The sequence below is a fragment of the Glycine soja genome, chromosome 18, assembly GCF_004193775.1.
Source record: "Glycine soja cultivar W05 chromosome 18, ASM419377v2, whole genome shotgun sequence".
Lineage (NCBI taxonomy): Eukaryota > Viridiplantae > Streptophyta > Magnoliopsida > Fabales > Fabaceae > Glycine > Glycine soja.
Window position 1 is genome coordinate 27583486 of NC_041019.1, and position 16971 is coordinate 27600456.

Sequence of the window (16971 nt, forward strand, 5' to 3'; positions counted from 1 at the left end):
CCTCGGGATAACGAAAGGTGCGGATAACCATACAGTACCCCCGCATGTCATCGGGCTTGCCGCCTCGGGATGACAAAAAAGTGCAGAAGACAACGTAAGTCTCTGCGCGTCAACGGGCTTGTTTGCCCCTGGTTGCTGAAAGGTGCAAGAGACGACGTTAGTCTCTGCGTGCTACCGGAGTCTGAGTCTGACGAATAGCAAAAGAGTGTGGGCGGGTTACCATATAGGGCGTCTCTGCGTGCCAACGGACTCACGGGTCACGATAGCGAATGGTGGGGCGGTCGACAAAAGCGAGGCTTTTGCTCCTACGTATCCTCAATTTGTGATGAGGAACTCAGACCTACGTAGTTCTTTCAAAAGTGAGACTAAAATAGTCTCGATGTTCTTTCACTAAAATGTGAACATGCTTTAGTAAAAAAACAAAACCTCCAACTGATCAGAGCAACATATAATTTCTGTAGAATAATGTGTCAATTGGGGAAGGAGAGTATGCTGATAAAATTTTCTCATAACCACAAATGAGATTTTGGATGTTAGCATTTCGTTTCTAAAAAACCATTTAGAGGAAACACTAGGTCCAACAGAATAGAAAAAAATCACTCAAAGTGTATCAATCTCACAAAGGTAAGTGTTTCATCCTAATTTCGAACCATAGATATGTCATGACTTGATTTTGCAAATCATTTCCTATCAAATCAAAGATTACACGTGTGATCATGGATCAATAGGACTTTTTCTTGGGAATGGTGTTTTTTGGTGGGGAATTTGGCTTTGAGAGTTTGGGCCTTTTCCTTTTCTATTTTTGTTTAGTGTGAGGCGAGAAAGTCGCTAGCGCACAGGATTTTGGTTGGCAATCAAAGGGAGGGGACCACTTCAAGTCGTGGTTTCCTTTCTTTCCTTATTTGGTGGTGACAACTCTGTATTGTTCAGATATTGTCTGGTCCAAAGACCTTTCTGCATATTTCTGTTGTTTTCTTCCGATCTTTGATCGAGAGTTTTCTTTCTTTTTCTTTTTGCTTTCTTCCAATCTTTGATCGGGAATTTTCTTTTCTTTCCTTTTTGCTTTCAAAGGCAAGGATGGACATTTTCACCCTGGATCAAGGTTTATGGTGACTTGGGATTTTGGCTCAAGGCTTGTAGAATGGCTGGACATGATATATGTCAGGGCGTCGATTTGGCCAGCGGTTCAGGGATAAAGAGGATGTCTCACATTTTTTCCATGACACACATGCAACAATGATGATTAGGAAATTTTATGCAAAACTGGTCATGCATGCACCCATGTGGACACTCAAGCATCAAGTTTTTATGGTCATGTGACACTAGGGCTCAGGATTCATTTTTCCTATTTAAGTCAACCCAGTGTTTCCAAAACATGTTCTTTTATAAATTCATGGATTCATCCGAGTCCATTTTGGGCATTCGGGAAAATTTTCACAGCATTCACCCTTCAGGTGCATACACATTTTTTCAAAAACTGGTTATGATTAGTGAATTTTTCAAAGAAAAGCTGGAAGTTATTTTCTTTTCAAAAGCATGTTGGCTTTTTAGCTAACAAATTTTATTTTTATTTATTCTTCATCTATTAAGTTATTATTATTTATCATTTTTTTTCTTTCTGAAAAGGTCGTGCGGATGAGGGCACACACGGCCTACCTACGTCAAATCACAAAGCAAACAGAAAAGAATGCAATGGTAAGTCACAACAAAAATAGTGACAAAATAACTGAGAGCCGTAATGCCAGATCATAGCGGAAACAGAAACAATAACTGAAAGCAGTAATGTTATATGACGAAAAAAACGATAACTGAAAGCAGTAATGCTAATCATAAAAAAGTGCAACGACCTTGGTCATGTGGCTCCGCTCCCTCCCAAGAAACCGAGCAGGTCAGTCATATCCTTATCCATATTGGGTTCATCCGCCTCACCGGGGGATCCTGTAGGCTGCTCCCCTGCCTGGGCATCGGGCCAGTCTCTAGGCCATGCGACCCCAACCCCAAACTACTCCGGGGTAGGGCATACAAAAGGGGCGAAACCCTGCCCCTACTAACTGAGGCTGAACCAGTAGAGACACTCATGGATCTGCACCTGTCCACGGTGGTTGGCCTCCTGCTGGCGAACCAAATGCTGTAGATACCGCTCCACGCCCAGGGACCCAGCCAGATCGGCCTGTTGAGGTGGTGGCGGTGCGCCCGTGGCCTGATGTGCATCACCCTGCGCCTGCCTGGGTGTGTAGTACTTCTCGATGAAGGCTCGGGTGATCGGCAGTCAGATTACCTTGCTGGGGGTGACAGGAACTCCGTAGGACTGGCAGAGGCCTATGATCAGAGCCGGAAACCCCAGGGCCCTATTGGACTTCTCTGGGTCCAGAGGGTGCCTAGTAGGCGCCATACCTGCAAACAAATAAATGGCATTAGCAATCACCTGGGCCACATGGATGCTCATCCATGTCAGGATGGCATACACCAACTGGCACTTAGGCAGAGGGAGGTCAGAGTTATAGTCGCTAGGCAAGACATTGCTGAGCAGTAGTGTCATCCATATCTGGGTCAAGGTAGTCATGCTGGTGCGCATGATCCGCACCAACCTCCCTGCAGCAGTTCGGGCGAAATCCTGCCCCGGAATGCACAACAGCTGGGCGATGGCTTCCTCATCGAAACCGTCTCCCTGGCTCCTCCTCTGGCTGAACTCACACTGATGGCCTTCCTCCAAAATCAGCGGGTCACCCAAGAATTGGCTGAGAGCATCTGCGTCGAAGGGAATCCACTGACCCTTCACCCATGATCGCATGTCCCAAACTCTCTCCTCTGTGGGCCAGGCATTAACGTAGAACTCTAGGACTATCTCAGGGTCGAACTTGGCCATGGGAGTCACTAGAGGTGTGCAATGCCTGCGAGCTATCTCCTCCTGGAAGTCCGTGTGCTCATCTTCCCTGAGCTGGACACGCCTCTCCCTGTGAAATGACCATCCCTTGATGACCTCGAAGCGCTGCTGGTGCTTGGCACTCTGGAAACGGTGACTATCAAACTCTGAGGCAGCACTAGATCCTTCTCCTGTGGCGTCTCTTCTAGACCTCTTCGTGGATAGTTTCTTTGGAGCCATTTCCTACGAAAGAAAACCTTCGGGAAGTTAGTTCAAGAAAACCAATTAAAACAAAAGCTAAACCAAGCAAAAACTGCATACACTTCTTTCCAACAAAACGCGAACATCATCATGAATTTTAAAAGAAAAACTTACGCATTAACGCGTGGTTTTTCCTAGGACATACATACATTTGCACACATCTTTCCTTTGGTGAACGACATTTTACGAGATGTTTCTACTTTCGTTTGCAAAGAATTTTCTTATGCTACATGCAAAACTATCCAACATACACATTTTGCAAGGCACCTTGCCTACCTATCTACTCCATTTTGAATGGCATTTTTGCTATATGTTCACATTTCATTCACATATATGTTCATACACTTGAGAGGCAACTTCATGCTGTATATTCACACATATTTACATTCATTTGAAAAGCAATTTCATGTTGCACATTCATTGGAAAGGCAATTTTTGTACTACTTATTCACATTTTTGAAAGGCAATTCCATGTCATATGTTCCTATTTTGAGAAGCATTTTCGTGCCATATTCAACATATATGCACATTTGCAAAGCATTTGGCTACCTATTCAACATATGTAGGCTTTATTTGAAAGGTGTTTGCCTCTTACTACCTATTCTATATACACATGTACGTGGTGAACAACATTTTCACACCATCTAGGTACAAAGAAATCATCATGGTGCAGCCCAAACCAAGTGCTGGCCTAAAGGGGAAACCTCACCAACATGCTCTCATTTACATGCCTTCTTGCATTCAAAATCAAAGGCTTGGGTTCCTAGGCCTAAGTCATATTTCGGCATTTACCCTAACTTCCGCAAGCTGTCCACAAATCCAAAAATTGCAACCATATATGCACAGACCAAATCTATAAGCAATATTCACAAACTTATGCGCAAATGCCATTGAGGCATTTCACCGAGCACTTGGTGGGCGCACTTTTGGGTATAAACAGCAATAATAGGTAGGAATTTAAAGGATACTGGGCTGCCTCCCAGTAGCGCTTCTCGATTGTCCGAAGCTGGACGCGGGACAGTGATATGTTGATCATGGGCCTAGCATCCATTCGTGTCTGTCTCCAAGTACCTGAAAGCAGGAAATGACATTGCGCAGCAAATCGTGGCCACGTTACCACATACCTCGATTCATCTCTGTCTTGGATTTGGCGCGGTATTTGACTATTGCTTAAAACGATCCTATCCCTGTCATAAGATAACAAATATGCACGTATATGTGTATGCATGAGCGTTTTCAAATGCAATAATCTTGTAGCAAAAGCTTGTTGGGTTCAGTTTCAATTAAGCGCTTAGGGCATCCTATGGACTGAGCGAAAAGGCTCGAGTCATTAAATACTACGCATCTTTTAAGGCACAAAGTGAGGATCAAAACCCCAATCCTACGTTCTTTTAAAAGACTGCGATGACAAAATTACAAAGGACAGGAATCCCTGGGGGAAACCACAGAAAAATAAAAACATGCAGCGACTTCCTTAATTGCCCCAGAACTTAAGCGTAGTATCGCTTGACAACGTCTGAGTTCACCGGTGAAGGTAGTTCCTCATCATCCATGTTGGCAAGCACAAGGGCCCCTCCGGAGAAAGCCCTTTTTACGATGAAAGGCCCTTCGTAGTTCGGGGCCCACTTTCACCTATTGTCTTTCAGAGCTTGGGAGACTTTCTTTAGCACCAGGTCCCCTTCGCTGAACCTGCGCGAGCATACCTTCTTGTCAAAAGTGTTCTTCACTCGTTTCTGATATAAGCGCCCGTGGCTCATGGCGGCCAAACGCTTGCCTTCTATGAGATTAAACTGATCAAAACGTGCTTGGGCCCACTCCGATTCCTTTAATCCGGACTCCGCCAATATTCTTAATGATGGGACTTCCACCTCAAACGGTAGCACAACCTCCATTCCGTATACCAATGAGAACGGTGTTGCGCCGGTTGATGTGCGCACTGAGGTTCGGTAACCATGTAGCGCGAATGGGAGCAACTCGTGCCAATCCTTGTATGACACGGTCATCTTCTAGATAATCTTCTTTATATTCTTGTTGGCTGCCTCCACTGCTCCGTTCATCTTGGGTCTGTAGGGTGTGGAATTGTGATGTTGGATCTTAAACTCCTCGCACATTTCCCCCATCATCTTGTTATTCAAGTTGGTGCCATTGTCCGTGATAATCTTCCTCGGCAAACCATACCGGCAGATAATCTCCCTCTTAATGAAGTAATTGATCTCCACTAGGATGAAACGATGTCCGTTCACAACTTTGGGCTCTATGGCCCTAATCAATCTATTCCCCACATGGAAAACGACCATGGTGCGGCCAAAACATTCAAAGGCAAGGGTGGAGCATTGACATTGTCTGCAAACGTCTAGCATTTGTGACACTTCCTCACATGGAGACAATAATTGCTCTCCATGGTGAGCCAATAGTAGCCCACCCTTAAGATCTTCCTAGCCATGGCGTGCCCGTTAGCGTGCGTACCAAAAGAGCCCTCATGGACCTCCCCCAGCATGCTCTCAGCTTCTTTGGCGTTGATGCAGCGGAGCAAAACCATGTCATGGTTTCTCTTGTATAGTATGCTTCCACTCAAGAAGAAACCGGCTGCCAATCTCCTTAACGTCATCTTGTCATTGTCGAAAGGCTCCGATGGGTACTCTTTGCTTTCAACGTATCGCTTGATATCGAAATACCATGGCTTACCATCCCGCTCTTCTTCCACCAAACGACAATGTGCGGGTCTTCCACGACACCTGAACTCAATGTACGGTAGGTCTCCGTGCAGTGTCAGCTGGAACATGGACGCTAAAGTGGCAAGCGCATCTGCCATTTGATTTTCCTCTCGGGGAATGTGATGGAAGGAGATCTCATCAAAGAACTCAGCCAGGAAGGGGAAACTGGTGAAGGGGAAACTGCCAGGAAGCCACATTATAAACGAAACCTCAAAGAGAGTTGGGCTTCGTCCTCAAAAGGAAACAACACCAGAAAATCTAGCCTTCCATAGATTCAAACAGAAAACGGAAATGAAACTAAAAGCAGAAACGTAAATGAAGCAGAAACGTAAATGAAAGTAGAAGAAGAAACAAGAACGAAATTGTTATTAGAAGCAGAAAGTGGAAAATTGCATTAAGAACGAAACAATAGCATTCAAGCAGAAAAACGTAAAATCCTAAACAAAGCTCTGAATAATGAATAACATAATAGAATAGCATTCAATTCACTGGGTCCTATTACAATACTCTGGCCCAAAACAAAATAAACACTGAACCACATAAAATAAAATTGCGAAATTTCCTAATTAGAAATTAACTAAGGTAAGCGCTGCTTTATTTGCCCTCTTCAAGTCCACAACCAAAATCCGAATTAAGCCCAATGTTTCATTAATTCCTAAAATTAGATTAAAAACATCAAATTAGCTAAATGAGCCCAAATAATAAAACTGCCTAACTAATTGACAATTAAGACCAATCAATAATTAAAATGGTGCAAAAAGGGTTTAGAAAATAGAAGAAAATGATGGCATATCAAAACCCCCCATACTTAGCCTTTTGCACTCCTGGGCAAAATGAAACAAAGAACAAAATCCAAGGATATCAAAGAGAGACAAACGAAAACATTCACATATTTCTCAATGAACATCAAGGAATGAAAGGAATGGGTAACATCTAACATAAGGAGATCCGAAAAGTCAAGACATTCATGAAAATCATCCAAGCAACCCAATCATGGCAAAATAGTTAATCAGTTCAAGAATGAAAAGTGATAAAGCCTCACAAGATATACACTCTATCTCTCAAGTGTCTAGGCTACTATTTACCCTCAAAGCACCCATGAAAACAAACACCACATAAACTTGGCAAGATTCTAAAATTGACAATTAACCCATAAACACAAGCACATGAGGATCAAAAGGTCTTTTAAGGTTGTAATGGGGCCAAGGACAAGGTATGGAAAAATATGGAATAAGTGGCTGAATCCCAAAGGAATAGAGAAGCAATGGGGAATAAGTGCATATTAAGAAAAAATAAGAAAATAAAAAGAAGTAAAGATAAAATTTAAACATAAAGAGTAGAACCAAGAGTCTCATCATTCTTTTTTCATTTAAGATCTTATTCACTCAACTTTATTGCTTTTCTTTTTCTTTTTCAATTTTTTTTTACGAAGCCTTTGAGAAACAACATCTCATTCAGCATGTCCAACATTTAACCAATATACAATGTACATCAAGTATGGCCCAAAATACATCATGAAGCATAGCCAACAAAACATGTTATCCAATGAAACAAAAACCCCCCACACTTATTCCCAAAACAATTCCAAAGCTCCAAAATTCCTTAAGGATATGGTGATATCATGGTTTTTCATTTAAGGCTTGTAGTGAGCTTCAAAACAAGGAAAGGGAAACAAGGCTCAAAAGGGGTATCAAAGGAATTAATTCAAGGTAAGTCCATTTGGCTAGAAGCTTATGAGAACAAAATTGCCTCAATCATTTCCAAATATGCATGTGAATTAGGAAGCATCAACAAGAATCAAGCCAAGGCTATTGTGCAAGCAATCAATGGGGCAAAACACACCAAATGATTATGATGATGGATGACTCAAATTCTCACAAAGGTAAACTCATCACTTTCAAATTGAGCTTTCAAAACTATCATGACATGTAGAGGAGAATCAAGGATTTCAAGTCACAAAATGTCAAGAACTTTTATTTTCAAAACAATTACCCATTTCTTGAACATATCCTATAATTCAAAGAAAAACATGCAAAGTCGTACATGCACACAGAATTGACCCAAAATATTAAACTAGAAATCCGACGAAACTAACAACATTAACAAATTAACAAAACCAACAAAACTAGCAAAACCAAAGAACACTCCCCCCCATACTTAAACAACACATTGTCCTCAATGTAGCACAATTAAAAGATTAAAAACAATTAAATCATCAAATAGAATCGGACAAGTGTAATAAAAGCAAAGAAGGAGATACGAAAAGAAAAACTCCCTAAGTCATGGTGGAGGAAGAGTAGGGTGGAGTAAGGAAGTCTCTTCCACGACTACGTCCACTAAAGAAGGGTTCGTGAGGAATGGCTTAAGTCGATGTCCGTTGACCTTGAAGCTCTTGTTTGTGGAGTCGCTTTTGATCTCAATTGTACCATAAGGAAAAACATTAGTAACAACAAAAGGACCAATCCACTTAGACCTCAACTTACCACTCATGAGTCCAAGCCTAGAATTATACAATAACACTTTTTGTCCAACCATCTCTAAAATTCTCTAGAATTATACAATAACACTGCTTGGCTGCACAATCTTCTCTAAAATTCTCTTGATCTCCCTGTTAGAAATTTCTCCCTGTCCATTGGTCTGGGGGTTGTATGGTGTGGATACCCTGTGTACCACCCCGTACTTTTTAAGCAGGGCATGCATTGTTCTGTGGCAAAAATGGGTTCCTTGATCACTGACAATTGCTTTAGGTACTCCAAACCTGCAAAACAGATTAGACCTGACAAAATCTGCAACAACTTTAGCATCATTAGTTCTAGTGGGCTTGGCTTCCACCCATTTCGAAACATAGTCAACTGCAAGGAGAATGTAAACATAACCAAAAGAGACAGGAAAAGGGCCCATGAAATCTATACCCCAGACATCAAACACCTCACAGAATAACATAGGTTGCTGAGGCATTTGTTGTCGCCATGTAAGTGTATTTCCTGCTCTTTGACACTTCTCACAAGTGCTGCAGATCTTCCATGCATCTTTAAAGATGGTGGGCCAATAAAAACCACAATCAAGCACTTTGCAAGTTGTCCTTTGAACACCCAGATGACCTCCCGGTGCGGAAGAATGACAGAACTGCAGGACTGAGTCAGTCTCATGATCTGGAATGCATCGTCTAATTACCTGATCACTGCACAATTTCCACAAGTAGGGGTCATCCCAAATAAAATACTTAGCATCACTTTTAATTTTATCTTTTTGGGCCTTAGATGCCGAGGGAGGAAAAACAAAAGCAACTAAATAATTGACAATGTTAGCAAACCAGGGAGTAGAAAGAGAGTCAGAAATACTATACAGTATATACAAATGATCATTCGGGAAATCATCCCGAATGTGTGAATCCGCATCCGTTACACGTTCGATCTGACTCAAATGATCAGCAACTAAATTTTGTGCTCCGCTCCTATCACGGATCTCCAAGTCAAACTCTTGGAGCCAGAGCATCCATCGGATCAACCTAGGCTTAGAATCAGCCTTCTTCAACAAGTACTTTAGAGCTGCATGGTCAGTATAAACAATAATGCGGGTACCAAGCAAATAAGATCGAAATTTTTCAAGAGCAAAAACTATGGCTAGAAGCTCCTTCTCAGTAGTAGTATAATTCGCTTGGGCAACATCTAAAGTCCTAGAAGCATAGTATATCACCCTTGATGCAAGCTCCATTGGAGCTTGTAGGCCTAGGATCTTCTTCATCAATGGATTCCTTTGCTTCTTGGAAGATGAATCGCAGCGGAATGGAGAAAGGAAGAGAGAGAGGAGACGCCACTTCAAGGAGAAGATGAGTCTAGAAGAAGCTCACCACCATAGGAGGCCATGGATAAGAGCTTGGAGGAAGAAGGAGATGAATGAAGGGAGAGGGAGAGAAGAGCACGAAATTTTGTGCTCTAAATGAGCTTTGAGATCTGAAGTTTAATATTCAAATGATCAAAGTTGAAAAAAAAATGCACACACATGACCTCTATTTATAGCCTAAGTGTCTCACAAAATTGGAGGGAAATTCAAATTTCACTTGAATTTGAAATTGAATTTGTGGAGCCAAACTTTGGAGCCAAAATTTCACTAATTATGATTAGTGAATTTTAGTTATGGTTCAGCCCACAAATCCAAGATCAATTCCAAGATTCTCCACTAAGTGTGCTTAGGTGTCATGAGGCATGTAACGCATGAAGGACATGCACAAAGTGTGACTATATGATGTGGCAATGGGGTGTAGTAAGCAAATGCTCACCTCCCCCTCTAAAATTTGATTGGATTGGGCTTCTACCAATTCAATTAAATTTATTTCCAACCACACACATCAAATATCCACTTAGTGCATGTGAAATTACAAAACTACCCCTAATACAAAAACTAGTCTAGGTGCCCTAAAATACAAGGGCTGAAAAATCCTATATTTCTAGGATACCCTACCTACAATATGGAGCCCTAAATACAAGGACCAAATATAATGACATCCTAGTCTAATATGTACAAAGATAATTGGACCCAACCTTGGCCCATGGGCTCAGAAATCTACCCTAAGGCTCATGAGAACCCTAGGGCCTTCTCTTGCATCTTTGGCCCAATCTTCTTGGAGTCTTCTATCCAATGCCCTTGGGGGTAGGATTGCATCAACCCTGGGCAATTTATCAATTTTCTGAGCAAGGACAGCCCCCAATGCATAATTTGATACATCACACATAAGCTCAAAAGGGGCTGTCCAATCGGGTGCCTGGATGATGGGGGTGGTAGCCAGCGCTCTTTTGAGGCAATCAAAAGCCTCTTTGCATCTGTCATTAAAGTCAAACTCCACCTCCTTTTGCAACAAGTTGGATAGTGGAAGGGCTACTTTGCTAAAATCCCTTATAAAGCGCCTGTAGAATCTTGCATGACCAAGAAAAAATCGCACCTCTCGCACACAAGAGGGGTAAGGCAATTGTGAAATAACAGAAATTTTTGTAGGATCTACTTCAATACCCTTATTGGAAATAATGTGGCCTAAAACTATACCTTGCTCAACCATAAAATGACATTTTTCAAAATTTAGAACAAGGTTAGTTTCAATGCATCTATTCAAAACTTTTTCCAAACTATCCAAACAACCATCAAAAGAGGATTCATACACAGTGAAATCATCCATAAACACCTCTATGCAATTTTCTAAGAAATCACTGAAAATACTAATCATGCACCGTTGGAAGGTACCAGGGGCATTGCACAGGCCAAAAGGCATCCTCCTATAGGCAAAAGTGCCGAAGGGGTAGGTGAATGTGGTCTTTTCCTGATCCTCAGGAGCAATAGTAATTTGCATATAACCAGAAAAACCATCAAGGAAACAGTAGTGAGATTTACCTGCCAGGCGTTCAAGCATCTGGTCAATGAATGGCAGGGGAAAATGGTCCTTTTTGGTGACCTGGTTCAGCCTCCTATAGTCAATGCAGACTCTCCAACTGTTCTGCACCCGAGTAGGAATCAGCTCCTCCTTCTCATTTTTTATCACTGTGAGGCCGGTCTTCTTCGGGACTACCTGGACGGGACTTACCCATTGGCTGTCGGAGATAGGATAAATGATTCTAGCTTGCAAAAGCTTGGTTATCTCTTTCTTCACTACATCAAGAATCACCGGGTTGAGTCTTCTCTATGACTGTCTTACTGGTTTAGCTCCATCCTCTAAATTTATTCGATGCATACATGTGGATGGGCTAATACTAGGAATGTCTGCCAGGGTCCAGCCTATAGCCTTCTTATGCTTCTTGAGAACAGACAACAACTTCTCCTCTTGCTCATCAGCAAGGGAGGCAGATATAATCACTGGAAAACTTTTGCTATCATCCAAGTAAGCGTATTTTAAATTTGATGGTAGAGGCTTCAATTCTGGTGTGGTCGTCTGGATAGTGGTAGAAGGAGATGGTTTCTCAGCCTGTACCTCATAAAGAAAGTCAGAGGTATGTGTACTTCCTGAAGCATGGTTAGTCCTATCTGACTCTATAAAATCAATCTCGAGAGGTAAAACACCACCACCAGACATGCAATCAATATCACTTTCAGATTCACTCTCAGCATCAAATTCAGACATATGATCAAGTACAATTCCAGACTTAATGCATGAAGAGTGAGAGGCATACAGATTAGAATAAAGATCAGTCATGTATTCATCAACAACATGGTCAATTATTTCAGCATGAAATACAGAAAGATCTTCAGATGGGTATTTCATAGCATCCAGAATATTAAAATGAACAGTTATATCACCAAACTCCATGGATAGTGTGCCTGCATATACATCTATCTTAGTTCTAGCAGTTTTCATAAAGGGTCTGCCTAGAATGATGGGAACTGATCCTTGAGAAAATCCATCCTCCATATTCAAAATATAAAAATCAACAAGGAAAATCAGTTCACCAACTCTAACTAAGACATCTTCTATAAAACCAATAGGATAGGCAACACTTCTATTAGCTAAATGAATTACCACATCAGTTGACTGCAACGGACCTAGAGATAGAGAATTAAAAATAGACAGAGGCATAACACTAACAAAAGCTCCTAAATCTAGCATGACATTGTCAAACTTACTATTCCCTATAATACAAGGTATGCTGAATGTACCTGGATCTTTACATTTTTCAGGAATTTGGGGAACAGATTTACCAATCAATGCGGAGACATTTCTGCCCATGCTAATTCGTTCACTTCCTTTAAGCTTCCGCTTATTAGTGCACAGATCCTTCAAGAATTTAGCATATCTTGGAATTTGCTTTATTGCATCCAGCAGAGGTATGTTTACCTCTACTTTTCTAAATGTTTCCAAGATCTCTTTCTCTGCCTCTTCCATTTTTTTGTTGGAAACTGCTCTTGGAGGGAATGTAAAAGGAGGGATGTGCTGCTTCTACAAATCAGAATTACTAGTGGAAGATTCACTTGCACAGAAATTGTTAGGTAAATTTTTGTCATCGCCTTTTTCTAGAGTAGAGTGAAGTTTAGCAGGTTCATTTGCAGATGAGGAAGGTGCTATGGGTTGAGGTCCTTGACACTGCTTTCCCGACCTCAATGAAATGGCACTGACATTTTTGGGATTTTGGACAGATTGAGAAGGCAGCTTGTCAGAATTCTGGGACTGTTGTTGATTTAATTGTGTAGCTAATTGTCCCATCTGATTGGTTAAGCTCTGAATGAAGGCTTTGGTCTCTTGTTGAAACTGCATGTTCTGCATGGTCATTCGCCTCACAAGTTCTTCGAGGGAAGGTTGCGGAGGAGCCTCAACTGTTGGCTGTTTCTGGGGCTATTGCTGTTGTTGGATTGGTGGAGGAATGTATGGTCTGCTTGGGCCAGCAGCATTTTGGAAGGAAGGAGCAAGCTGCTGTTGTTGTTGTTGAGGGCTAGACTATCTGAGATTAGGGTGATTCCTCCATTCAGGGTTGTATCTGTTGCTAGAGAGGTCATAATTGTTCTGTTGTGGTTGATTTTGCTGCTAAGGTTGAGGAGGTCTACTGTAAATGTTTGCAGCATAAGCTTCGGGCTGCTCAATTGCTCCAGGTTGCTGCATGGAAGGGCAAAGGTCTGTATGGTGGTCAGCAGAGGAGCACAAATCACAGACCCTTGCGACAGGTACAGATTTCTGGTTCAAGGCCAGCTGGGTTACCAAGTTAACCAATGCATCCAGTTTGCCTTCAAGCTTCTTAGTTTCAGATGATGAAGCTGAGTTTGTAGCTACCTCATGCACTCCTCTAATGACTATTGCATCATTTCTGGCGCTAAACTGCTGGGAGTTGGAAGCCATCTTCTCAATTAAATTTCTGGCTTCAGCAGGAGTCATGTCTCCAAGGGCTCCACCACTGGCAGCATCTATCATACTTCTCTCCATATTACTGAGTCCTTCATAAAAATATTGGAGAAGCAGCTGCTCCGAAATATGATGGTGAGGGCAACTGGCACATAGTTTTCTAAATCTCTCCCAGTATTCATACAGGCTCTCTCCACTGAGTTGTCTAATACCTGAGATATCCTTCCTGATGGCTGTGGTCTTGGAAGCAGGGAAAATTTTTTCTAAGAATACTCTCTTAAGGTCATCCCAACTCGTGATGGACCTTGGAGCAAGGTAATACAACCAGTCCTTTGCCACTCCCTCTAAAGAATGAGGAAAAGCCTTCAGAAATATGTGATCCTCTTGGACATCTAGGGGTTTCATGGTGGAGCAGACAATATGAAATTCTTTCAGATGTTTGTGCGGGTCTTCACCTGCAAGGCCATGAAACTTTGGAAGCAAATGGATCAGTCCAATTTTAAGAACATATGGGACATCCTCATCAGGGTATTGGATGCACAAGCTTTCGTAGGTGAAATCAGCTGCAGCCATTTCCCTTAGAGTCCTCTCACGGGGTGGAGGTTGTGCCATGCTCTCAGAATGTTCAAAATCAGAATGCTCAGAATCAGAATGCTCAAAATTATAATGCTCAAAATCAGGATGATCAAAATCACCAATAACAGAATGCACAGATTCACCAGTAATGGAATGCTCAGGATGATCAAAAGGTATAAAATGATGCCTAACTAATCTATGAAATGTCCTATCTATCTCAGGATCAAAGGGTTGTAAGTCAGATGGATTGCCTCTAGTCATACACTACATTCAGCATTCACAACTAGTTGCCTTGTCATGTAAATAAAGGTGTAGGTTTGAACTACAGCTACCCTCAAATGATATCCAAATGACTTGAAATTTTGTGAGCAACCTTATAAAATGATGAGAAGATAGCACTTTTCGAGGTCCACCTCTATCCTTTTCTGGCTTATGATGAAACCCAGTAATTTTCCTAACTTGACCCCAAAGGTGCACTTAGCGGGGTTCAACCTCAACTGATACTTCCTAAGCCTTTCGAACAACTTCCGCAAGTTGACAAGGTGTTCCTTCTCGGTTTTAGACTTGGTGATCATGTCGTCTACATAGACTTCGATTTCTCGGTGCATCATGTCGTGGAACAAAGCCACCATAGCCCATTGATAGGTTGCAACGGTGTTCTTGAGCCCAAAGGACATCACTTTATAGTAGAACGTCCCCCACAGGGTGACGAAGGTGGTCTTTTCCATATCCTCTGGCACCATCTTTATCTGATTGTAGCCGGAGAACCCGTCCATGAAGGAAAATAGAGCGAAATTAGTTGTATTATCCACGAGGACATCGATGTGTGGCAGAGGTCAATTGTCTTTGGGACTGGCTCGATTTAGGTCCCGATAATCCACACACATTCGTACCTTCCCATCCTTCTTAGGGATTGGTACAATGTTGGAAACCCATTCCGGGTACCGAGCGACAGCCAGAAAGCCAGTGTCAAATTATTTCTTTACCTCTTCTTTTATTTTCAGGGACATCTCGGGCTTCATCCTCCTCAGCTTTTGTTTTACCAGGGAACACTCAGGATTTAGAGGTAATCTGTGTTGTACGATGTCAGAACTCAAACCGGGCATATCTTGGTACGACCAGGCAAAGATGTCTTGGTAGTTTTTCATCAGGGCCATTAATTCTTCACGAACGGGTGCAGTCATACCCGTGCCTATCTTTACTTCCTTTTTCCCACTGTCGGTTCCTAAGTCTACGAGTTTCGTCTCTTCTTGATGAGGCCTCATCTCTTGGTCCTCCTGAGCGATTATCCTCTCCAGCTCTGGGGGAAGCCCCACATCCTTGTCCTCTTCATTCTCCATCCGACCCGCTTCTTGTTCGAAATTAACGGCCGGGTCCCGGGTATTAGTACCTTCGCGGGACTCATCGTCGGATCTGGCGTTTTAAGCGTAAAGAAATAAACATGTAAATGAATGAGAATGGGTAGAGGCGCAGGAACAGATGAAGAAAGATCTTTATATTATAACTTCAAGAACAAAAGACATAATGCCTTAACAAAAGGAAAACTCTAAAGCCTAGGCCCAACCATAGAGTTTTTTAAAGCTACGAAAGGTTACATTATGCTTGTCACGTAAACGTCTGGGCGTTCCTCCACCCACCAATTTCCTAGTCGGAAACCGGGAGGGCATGGCTGTACCAAATCCAATCTCCTCGGGGAGTCATCATCGCATATCGCGGCGATTTGACCTTCACATCTTAAACCCACACTTATGAAGCTTCTACTGATGTGGTAGGGCGGGGCCTCTTTGCCTTGCTGTCCCAACCGCGGGCCCTGGCCTTTGTTCTTCCTTTCCGAGATATTTTTCCTTATGTCTGCTTGTGTAGGTTTATAGCTGTCATACCCTAATTTCGTCCGGGGACCTTTGCTTGATGACATGCGACTTTTCTTTGGTCCTTGTGAGGTGCTTGGCACCCATCATTAGGCAATTCGTGAAATTCCGGGACATGCCGAAAAACAAAAGAAAATATTGATGCACAATCTGTAAGGTTCCGTGACACACCGGAAATCAAAATGGAAGCATCGTTGCACAGTTAGTGAGGTTCCGTAACATTCCGTAAGTCAAAAAGGGGATGATTATGTAATCCACAAGGTTCCGTAACATTACGGAAAGAAAACAAGTATCGTTACGAAATTCGTAAGTTTCCGTAACTTTACGAAAAAAGAATCACCAAAAAAAGCAGAGGGGGTGTACTTAGTAAAAATGCGGGTGCAAATAGCAACCAGGCCCACTTGGGCCCTCCAGAAGATTCCTCCAGAAGGTTGTTGCTTCTGGAGGAAGCAACCTTGCTCGCCTGGGCGAGCTGGGCGGCAAGCATCTCCCCTATTTTGCTATAAATAGGGGAGGAAGTGAAGAAGAAAAGGGTTCAGCCCCTTAGGCACTTCTCTCTCTTTCGAATTTGCTTGGAAAAATTGTTTCCGTGAAGAAAATCTAAGCCGAGGCGCTTCCGAAACGTTTCTGTAACGTTTTCCGTGAAGAATTTCACAAAGGTTTCAACCGTTCTTCGACGTTCTTCATTCGTTCTTCATCGTTCTTCGATCTTCAACGGGTAAGTACCTCAAACCAAGTTTTTCGATTCATTCTATGTACCCATGGTGGTCCACATTGTGTTTCGTGTACTTTTATTCTCATTTCATTTACTTTTTATACCCCCTTTTGACGTCCTTAAGCCATTTTACTTAAGTCATTTCTCGCTTAACTTAAAAA

General features: G+C 42.3%; 1 non-coding gene across 1 annotated transcript; it reads left to right on the top strand.

Moving 5' to 3' along the window:
• Window positions 1-13777: 13777 nt before the first annotated feature.
• Window positions 13778-13885, top strand: LOC114397797. The gene has a single exon (XR_003663421.1). It is a non-coding gene; the product is annotated as a small nucleolar RNA R71 (small nucleolar RNA).
• Window positions 13886-16971: the final 3086 nt, after the last annotated feature.